Genomic DNA, 8,822 nt, shown 5'->3' on the forward strand with positions numbered 1-8,822 from the left:
GACTTCTGTGTATGCAAGTGAACGTCTGTGAATTGTGAGGCACAAGGTCAGAGTGGAGGCAGAAAGAGCAGTTTGGAGACTTTTTCAGTGTTCCAAGTGATAGACACTTGTGGCTTAGACTGAGATTGTGGAAGGGAAGTATTATGAGTTAAACTGTGTTCCCTCAGAAAAGATACATTGAGGTCCTAACCCATAGAATATGGCTTTGTTGGGAAGTAGGGTCATTGCAGATATGATGAGTTAAGATGAGACCATACTGGAGTAGAATGGTCCCATAATTCAGTATGACTGGTGTCCTTGTAAGAATATAGCCACATGAAGACAGAAACACACAGGGAGAAAGCCACATAAAGGTGGAATTGGAACAATGCATCTGTAAGCCAAGGAACACCAATGATTGTAGGCAACCTACCAGAAGCTGGAAAGTGACGGGAAGGATTCCTTTGCGGGAATCCTCTCAGAGGGAGCCTGACCTTGATGACAGCTGTATTTTGGACTTAAAGCTTCCAGAACTGTGAGACAATACATATTTGTTGTTTTAAGGCCTCTAGTTTATGTTGCTTTGTTCACAGTAGCCTTAGAAACTAATATGAAGGTGGTGAAAACTGGCCATACACATTGAAGAGAAAATATAAGTAATATATTATTAATATTTGTCATTAATAATATAATTTTGGGGTGTTTTAATTTTTAATTTTATTACTATTACTATTTATTACTATTATTTATTACTATTATATATTATTATGTATATTGATTAATGTACTTATTGAGAAAATTATAAACATTTATTGAAGAACATGGAAAAAGAACTGAATAAATATTATATGAAAAGGTTCTATATCATAAAGATGTCAGTGGTTCCCCAATTTAATCTGTATGCTTCTATCTATATAGTCCCAAAATAAATCATAACAGAATTTTTCATGAACTTAACAAAATAGTTATAGAGTATATGAAAAAATTGAGTTCTAAGAGTAATCATGGCAACTTCAATGAGGAAGAACAAAAGTGGGATTTGCTCACATAACAGCAGATATCAAGAGTGTTTCTAAAGCTGTAGTAATTAGACTGGTGGTGGCCTTGAGACAGTGTCAGAAACAGTAGACAAATGAACAGATAATGAGCCAAGAAATGAACCTAGATAAATATGGAAAGTTGCTATATTATAATGATACAATGAGTAGTTCTATAAATCAGTAAGAATGATTACTGAATAGATGATGCTAGGAGAGTATGAAAAATACCAGTAGGTATGATTCTTACCTGATACCGTAACAAAAAAATTCCCAAAAATGAAAAAATAGAACACTGAACATTTAAGAGAAATTACATAAAAATATCTTTGCTGCTTAGTGGCAGAGAAAGACAGTCCAGTTTTAAAACAATCCAATTTTAAAACAGTCCAAATTATCCATGTTATTAATAAATCCCCATCAATCAGTAAGAAACTAAAAAGTCAATAAGCACATTTAAAATATATTTAATATCACTAGTAATGAGGAGTACTCAAATTACAACATCAAGATATCATTTTACCCAAATAAAAATACTCAAACATACCAAATGCTGTTTGAAAATTAAAAAAGACAGAGAGAGAAACTGGAATTCTAAAACATGCCTGCTCTGGGTTTGGAGTCAAAATTGGCACAACCACTGCTGAAGATGAATTAGTAATCTCTAGCATAGTTCAATATATGCATTCACTAATGACCCAGAGGTTCTACTTACCAGTAAACTCTATACAGTAACCTTTACACACATGCATAGGGAGATATATATTTGAATGTTCATTATTTGTGATAGCAAACAATTGGAATGAATCTACATGCACACCAGTAGAAGACTAGATATGATGGTGTTCAGTTGAACAATATTCTACAGCAATTTACATATGCATGAATTAATTTTTGTGTCTCAAAAAAGATAGAACTCAAATAATTATATTGAAGAAAAAGGTTTTAGAATATCAATCAGTGAGTATGAGGTTATTTATGTAAAGTGTAAAAGCACACCAAACAATCCAGTGCATCGATTTTGATCCATAAAATCAAGATGGAAGGACAGTATAACCATGTGTATCAACATTTAATTTGTGAGGTTTTTTTGACACAACAGTTCTACCTTTAGGAATCCATTCTTAGGAAATAATTGGGCAAGTAGGCAAAGAAGTGCAGCTCTTGTGATGTACAAGGTGAGGCTCTTCATACATATGAAGTGATATTCCTCATAGAATATTTTTATTATAGTAAATTTAGAAACAATTTAAATGTCTCAATCAGTAGGTGATTGATTAATGAATTTATGATGTATTTACCTAATGGAAAACCCAAATTGTTCTACTGTCATGAAAGTATATTTGTGACATATGTAAAATGAGAGTAAAATGATTACAGAAAAATACTTAAATGTAGGATTCACTTTTCTTTTTTTTAAATGTACCTATTGGGATTATGTGCATAAGTCTGAATTTATTTTAAAGTGTACAATGAAATAATGAATTATGGTTTGTTTATAACTTTCTTTATAAAGTCCCAATATCTTTTGTGATAAGTTTACATAATATTTATAATAAAAATTAGAGACATTTTCATTTGAAAATAAGAACTGAAGACAGGAGTTATTTAAAGAAAAAGTATAAGAATTTGAACAGTTTCTGAAGACAATGAAGTGACATCATTTGTTCTTAGACAGTGATATATTATCACTTACTGACTTTATCTACAACTTTCTCTAGGGAAGAGAGAAGGACCTAAAGAATGAACATCTCAAATTGGGGGTCAGTACATACAATAGAGCAGAGCAGAATATGTCTTCCCAACAGGGGCAGTATTGCCCCCAAGAGGGCAAAAATTTGTTCTTGGTGGGTGAACAAAATCTTAGCTATTACATTGGTCTAAAGCTCAGTCCTGTCCAATAAGATATTATTGCTTGGTCTTTCATTTCTCACATTAGAGAAAAATGAAATATAACTTAAATATAAGTTATTTTAATTAATGGCATAAAATTACAGTAACAAAATCTAAATTTTTTTTTCTCTCTAGGGGGGTGATAATGATAGAGACTGAGAAATACCAGAGTAGATAAATTAATTGAGAAGTACATCATCCCCTCCAAGGGGGTGGTAGAGGATTTGGGACCAGTTTACCTCTCTAGAAAGCAATTCTGCTTTTTTATTTCAGTTGTTCTGGATATAAGAACAGCAGATTTTTAGGATTACAGTATTATTTGGAGACACTGATCCTAGTCACTATTACTAATTAAACTCAGTCTGGTTCATGTCTACAGACACATAATAAGATTGCGGAAAAGCTATTAGGACTTACACTTGCCCCACTGGATGGCCTCTCCTGGCCATTCTTACCTTCTTTTGAGTTTTCCCACACCATTCTCAAATCCTCACCATACATACAACTTGATACCCCTCTGTCCTCTCACCACATCTGCCCCAACCATACACACTGCACACAAATACGCACACCCACTCATACACAAAGGGGGAAAAGGAATGGAGGCCGCAAATAACAGTGATGACAGGGCTTCTTTGTGAATGGGCTCAGGAGAAGATGTACTGTACATGCCAAGGGATTTCACTGAGCTCTTGATGGATGGGAGGGACAATGGAGGGAGGGGCTTGTAAAGGATTTATGGAGGATTAAAAGAGCATGTGAGAATGTCATCACTAAGCTGGCTTGAGGTGAAAGAAACATGTGGAGCACTTCAGTGAGACATTAACTAATGCTTCTGCACAGGTGCAGCTGAATGAAGCCAACACCTTATATCAGATGCCCTTCGTGTTGTCCAGGATGTCTGTGGGTAAACAAACATAGGTGGTACAGATGGGGAGGCCAGGCAGGGGAGGGAAATCATTCCTACATTCCTTGCTCTCTAGGCTTAGAAATGTAGCCTGACTCCATGCCCAGAATTTATCCACCTGCTTGTACCCACCCTGTTGACCACAGGTGTTCCCAGGAAGGCCGTGGAGCCCGGATCTTAAGTCTTCCTGTCACTTCCCTCTGTTCCCTGTGCTGGACAGTAGACTGCTCTATAATTTTGGGGGTCTGAGTCAATTTATAAATGTGGGGTTGAGAAGAATTCATTCTGCTACTGATACTATTTCTTTGAAAAGCAATTCAACTACTATACAATTACATAGCAGGGTGTGTTTGAGGGATAACATTTATTATATGCCTCGTAATTTTATGTGCATTATTGCTGAAATTCTCAAAGCTATGGTGTAAAGCAAGTTTATTTTCCTGATGTTAGCAAAGAGGTTAGGAGAATTTCTAGCTCAAGGTTTCAATGATAATTGTCAGAACTAGACTGAAAATCAGTCTGCATGGAATTCTAGAACCTTATTTCTACTCTATAGGCTTTTATAATCTGAGGTTCCAGTTATGTCAGTTGGTTACAACTAGTATTTTTGTTTTGATGAGATAGAAAACTAAGCAGAATAGAAAACATCAGAGAATGTTCTATGAACCCAGGGTGTTTTATCATGAAACTTTAATGTGTGTGTATCCATGATACATGAAAATCTATTTCTTTTGAGAGGAATAGGCAAAAGAGTTTGAAGTTTACTATACTACACCCTGCTGTATCCCACCTACCTTTTCCTCATCTCCTCTTCCACCTATAAGCCACAGGTCCTCCAAACTGAGCCATGGGGCACCTGGGTGGCACATTCGGTTGAGTGTCCAATTCTTGGTTTTGGCTCAGGTTGTGATCTCAGGGTCATGAGATCAAGTCCTACATTGGGCTCCATGCTCGGTGTAGAGTCTGCTTAAGATTCTCTCTCTTGTTCTCCCTCTCCTCCCCCCTCCCCCTCTAAAACAAATAAGTCTTTAAAAAAAAAAAGCTGGGCCATAAAAATAAGCACAGTCTCTTCTACTTATTTGAACAGTGTCAAGACAGACATAAAGGGAACCAAGAAGTCAAGTGAAATTAAATATACATTTTAAGATAAAAGAGATGTGTGGCTTCCTTTTGAGTTTTTCTGTGGAACTTGTGTGAAGTTGAGGGCCGATTAGTTTTCAGTCATTTTCACATTATTAATTATGCATAGGGCAGGGTAAGAAAGTAAGCAAAGGGAAGTGAGTGGTCTGGAAAATGCTACTGGAGCTGTTGCCCATTTGCAGGCTCCATGAAGTTGTGATTTTTGAAAATTATTTGCAAGATTGAACTATACTGTACCATCAGGAAGACATATAGAAAACACGTGGTTAAAAGAAAATTATAGTACAACTGATTAGCAAAGGTTATTCTAGGACCTTGTCCTGCTCATCACGTATAGTCAAGTTCCCTGAATATTTTTCATAACAAAGCAGAGCACTGAGCATTTAGAATACTGAAACTCCCAGGAAATCAAGTCAACTGGGCAACCATCTCTCTTATAAACAGTAACTTCATTCACTCAAACACTATAGGTGAATTAGGCATCACTGCCTTGTACTGTTGAGAGATACATAGCTCTTCCCTTCTTCATTTGGTTAAGAAACATCATTGAGCATTTACTATTCTTTGCAAAACAGTGCTAGAGACTGTGAAGTACACTTCATAGAATAAATGGTGGAAGAGAATTCAATTAAACAATCTAGTGAACATAAAGGAAGATGATTAAGTGCTAGACAAGAGAGTTTTTTTTAAATCTGCTAAAATAAATGCCACATGAGTAGATCAACCTAAAGAAAGTAATAATTGCCAGTGGTGTGTTTAATTTGTCTAAAATTTTGAACAATTTAAGAATTAAAGAGGGCATGTACTGCATGGAGCACTGGGTGTTATACAAAAACAATGAATCATGGAACACTACATCAAAAACTAATGATGTACTGCATGGTGACTAACATAGTAAAATAAAATTAAAATTTAAAAAAATTAATAAAAAGTTGCAAAATAGTTAGAATTCCCATATACATTTCTCCCAGCATCCTCTAATGTGAACATGTTATATAATATTTGTCAAAACTAAGAAATTCACACTGGTATTGGCTATTAACTAAATTACATAAGGTTTCATCAGTTTTTCTGTTATTGCTTGTGTTCTGTTCCAGGATCCCATCCAGGATACTGTATTTCCTTTAGGATGTGCTTACTTTTGATATTGTTCCCGAAAATTATGATTGTTTTTCCAAGTCTAGTCATTTTGTAGTGAGCAGAGGAAATAATATAACAGGTCACCTGCTAGGATATTTTGCTGGATCACAGCAGTCTTGATCAAAATGGAACTCATGTATGATTGTACCAGTCAGCTAAAGAAGCTGATTTTTTAATCTGGCTTATATAAAACCATGAACGCTTCACTTTTCGAAAACCTTCAGTTTGGTCATGAGAAGCGTTTTCAGACTTGTCCACAATTATTTGTAGAGAATTACTAAAATCACATATATGTATAGTTGAAGTGAGCCCAACAGCTAATCTGATTCACCTGTCTCATTTATAGCTGTAGGAACTGAGGCCTAAAGAAATTTAAGTGACTTACTCAGGGTCACTTTGTGAGTTAATAGCCAATTTGGATTCTACTTTTGGCTTTCTTCCTCCTTTAGGAGAGGAACACAAATCACTCTGCAAGTCCTATAAAAAAATAAAATGCATTTCTTTTGGGAGAACAGAAAGGAAGAGAAAAGAGTTTGGGAGAAAGGGCATTACGGTATCCTCTTTTCTCTGTGTCCCCAAACTTCATACTATTTTTACCAAACACACTCTCCATTGTGAAGAAGGCTTGCCGTCTCTACATGTGTGGCCTTTGGAGAGTACTTACTCTCTTGGGTGGATAATTACCTGTTCTCAACTTTCTACACATCATTTCAAAGAAGTTGGGCTTCTCAAGTCTGGAATTCCTCAACGACTTCATATCTCCCTTACTTTGAGGAGGTTGGTTGAGCTCTCTCCTTCTTTTCTATGCTCTTTCTTCTCAGGTTTTGCTTTTACCTGTGTTGAATTTTAGTTAATATTTTCTTATATTACTAAGAAAACTAAACTGCGGCCAGGTACTTTGGAAGGAATGTCTGTGGAAATCATAAAATGCTTCCTCTTAATCCAGTATGATTAATTTTTCCATAGGAATTTTGAGTCTATTAGGCTTGTTTTTATAGCAGTTACTGAAAAAGGATATCTGTCAGGCATACCTTATATTTATTGTAGATGCCGTTGTTAACGAATTGAAGTCAACATATCACTTTTCAGTTTTAAAGTGGTGGGTATCAAATGAATTACCAGAAACAAAACTTGTCAGTTGTGTCTGGAAAGCCATTGTTCAACACACACTAAATAAAACACAGTGCTTCACTTTCAAAGAGATGAGAGCTCAGTTTTTTAAAACCCATCACCCAGTCTTACCTCACACAGAAACAAAATAAGGCTATTCCTTCTCATAGTATATATTGTTCTTTCAGAAACAGTGGCTTGATGACCAACTAGAAATGTAAAGAGTCATAATGAACTTTGGAGTGGACTATTTAGTGATGTTTAGATGCTTAAGTGGAAAGAACATTTACTTTCAAGTCAGAAAGAACTGGATTTAAATACAGGCTCTTCAACTTTATTATTATTATGACCATGGGTAAATTATCTTTTCCTTTGGGAGATTCAGTTTCTTCATCTGCAGATACTTCTCACGACCAAACTGAAAACTGAAAATGTTGCATTTTTGCCCTCTTAGCATTTTGCTGCAGTCCATGAGGCAGAATCCTTTTAAAATCATGTCTCCTCAAGTTACTAAAATGTCTAAGCTGCCCAGAGCAATCTACACCTTCAATGCCATCCCGATCAAAATACCAATGGCATTTTTCAAAGTGCTGGAACAAACAATCCTAAAATTTGTATGGAATCAGAAAAGACCCCGAATCACCAAGGAAATGTTGAAAAAGAAAAACAAAGTTAGGGGGCATCATGTTGCCTGATTTCAAGCTATGTTACAAAGTTGTGATCACCAAAACAGCATGGTACTGGCACAAAAACAGACACATAGACCAGTGGAACAGAATAGAAAGCCCAGATATGGACCCTCAACTCTATGGTCAAATAATCTTTGACAAAGCAGGAAAAAATATGCAATGGAAAAAGGACAGTCTCTTCACTAAATGGTGCTGGGAAAATTGACAGCCACATGCAGAAGAATGAAACTCGACTATTCTCTTACACCATACACAAAGATAAACTCAAAATGGATGAATGACTTCAATGTGAGACAGGAATCCATCAAAATCCTAGAGGAGAACATAGGCAGTAACCTCTTTGACATCGGCCACAGCAACATCTTTCAGGATACGTCTCCAAAGGACAGGGAAACAAAAGCAAAAATGAACTTCTGGGACTTCATCAAGATAAAAAGCTTCTGCACAGCAAAGGAAACAGTCAACAAAACAAAGAGGCAACCCACAGAATGGGAGAAGATATTTGCAAATGACACTACAGATAAAGGGCTGGTATCCAAAATCTATAAAGAACTTCTCAGACTCAACACCCAAAAAACAAATAATCAAGTCAAAAAGTGGGCAGAAGAGATGAACAGACACTTCTCTGAAGAAGACATACAAATGGCTAACAGACGCATGAAAAAATGTTCATCATCATTAGCCATCAGGGAAATCCAAATCAAAACCACACTGAGGTACCACCTTACACCAGTTAGAATGGCCAAAATGGACAGGGAAAGAAACAACAAATGTTGGAGAGGTTGTGGAGAAAGGGGAACCCTCTTACACTGTTGGTGGGAATGCAAGTTGGCACAGCCACTTTGGAAAACAGTGTGGAGGTTCCTCAAAAATTTAAAAATAGAGCTACCCTATGACCCAGCAATTGCACTACTGGGTATTTACCCC

This window comes from Mirounga leonina, unplaced genomic scaffold (genome assembly GCF_011800145.1).
Source record: "Mirounga leonina isolate KUSES-001 unplaced genomic scaffold, KU_Mleo_1.0 Mir_224, whole genome shotgun sequence".
Classification (NCBI taxonomy): Eukaryota; Metazoa; Chordata; class Mammalia; order Carnivora; family Phocidae; genus Mirounga; species Mirounga leonina.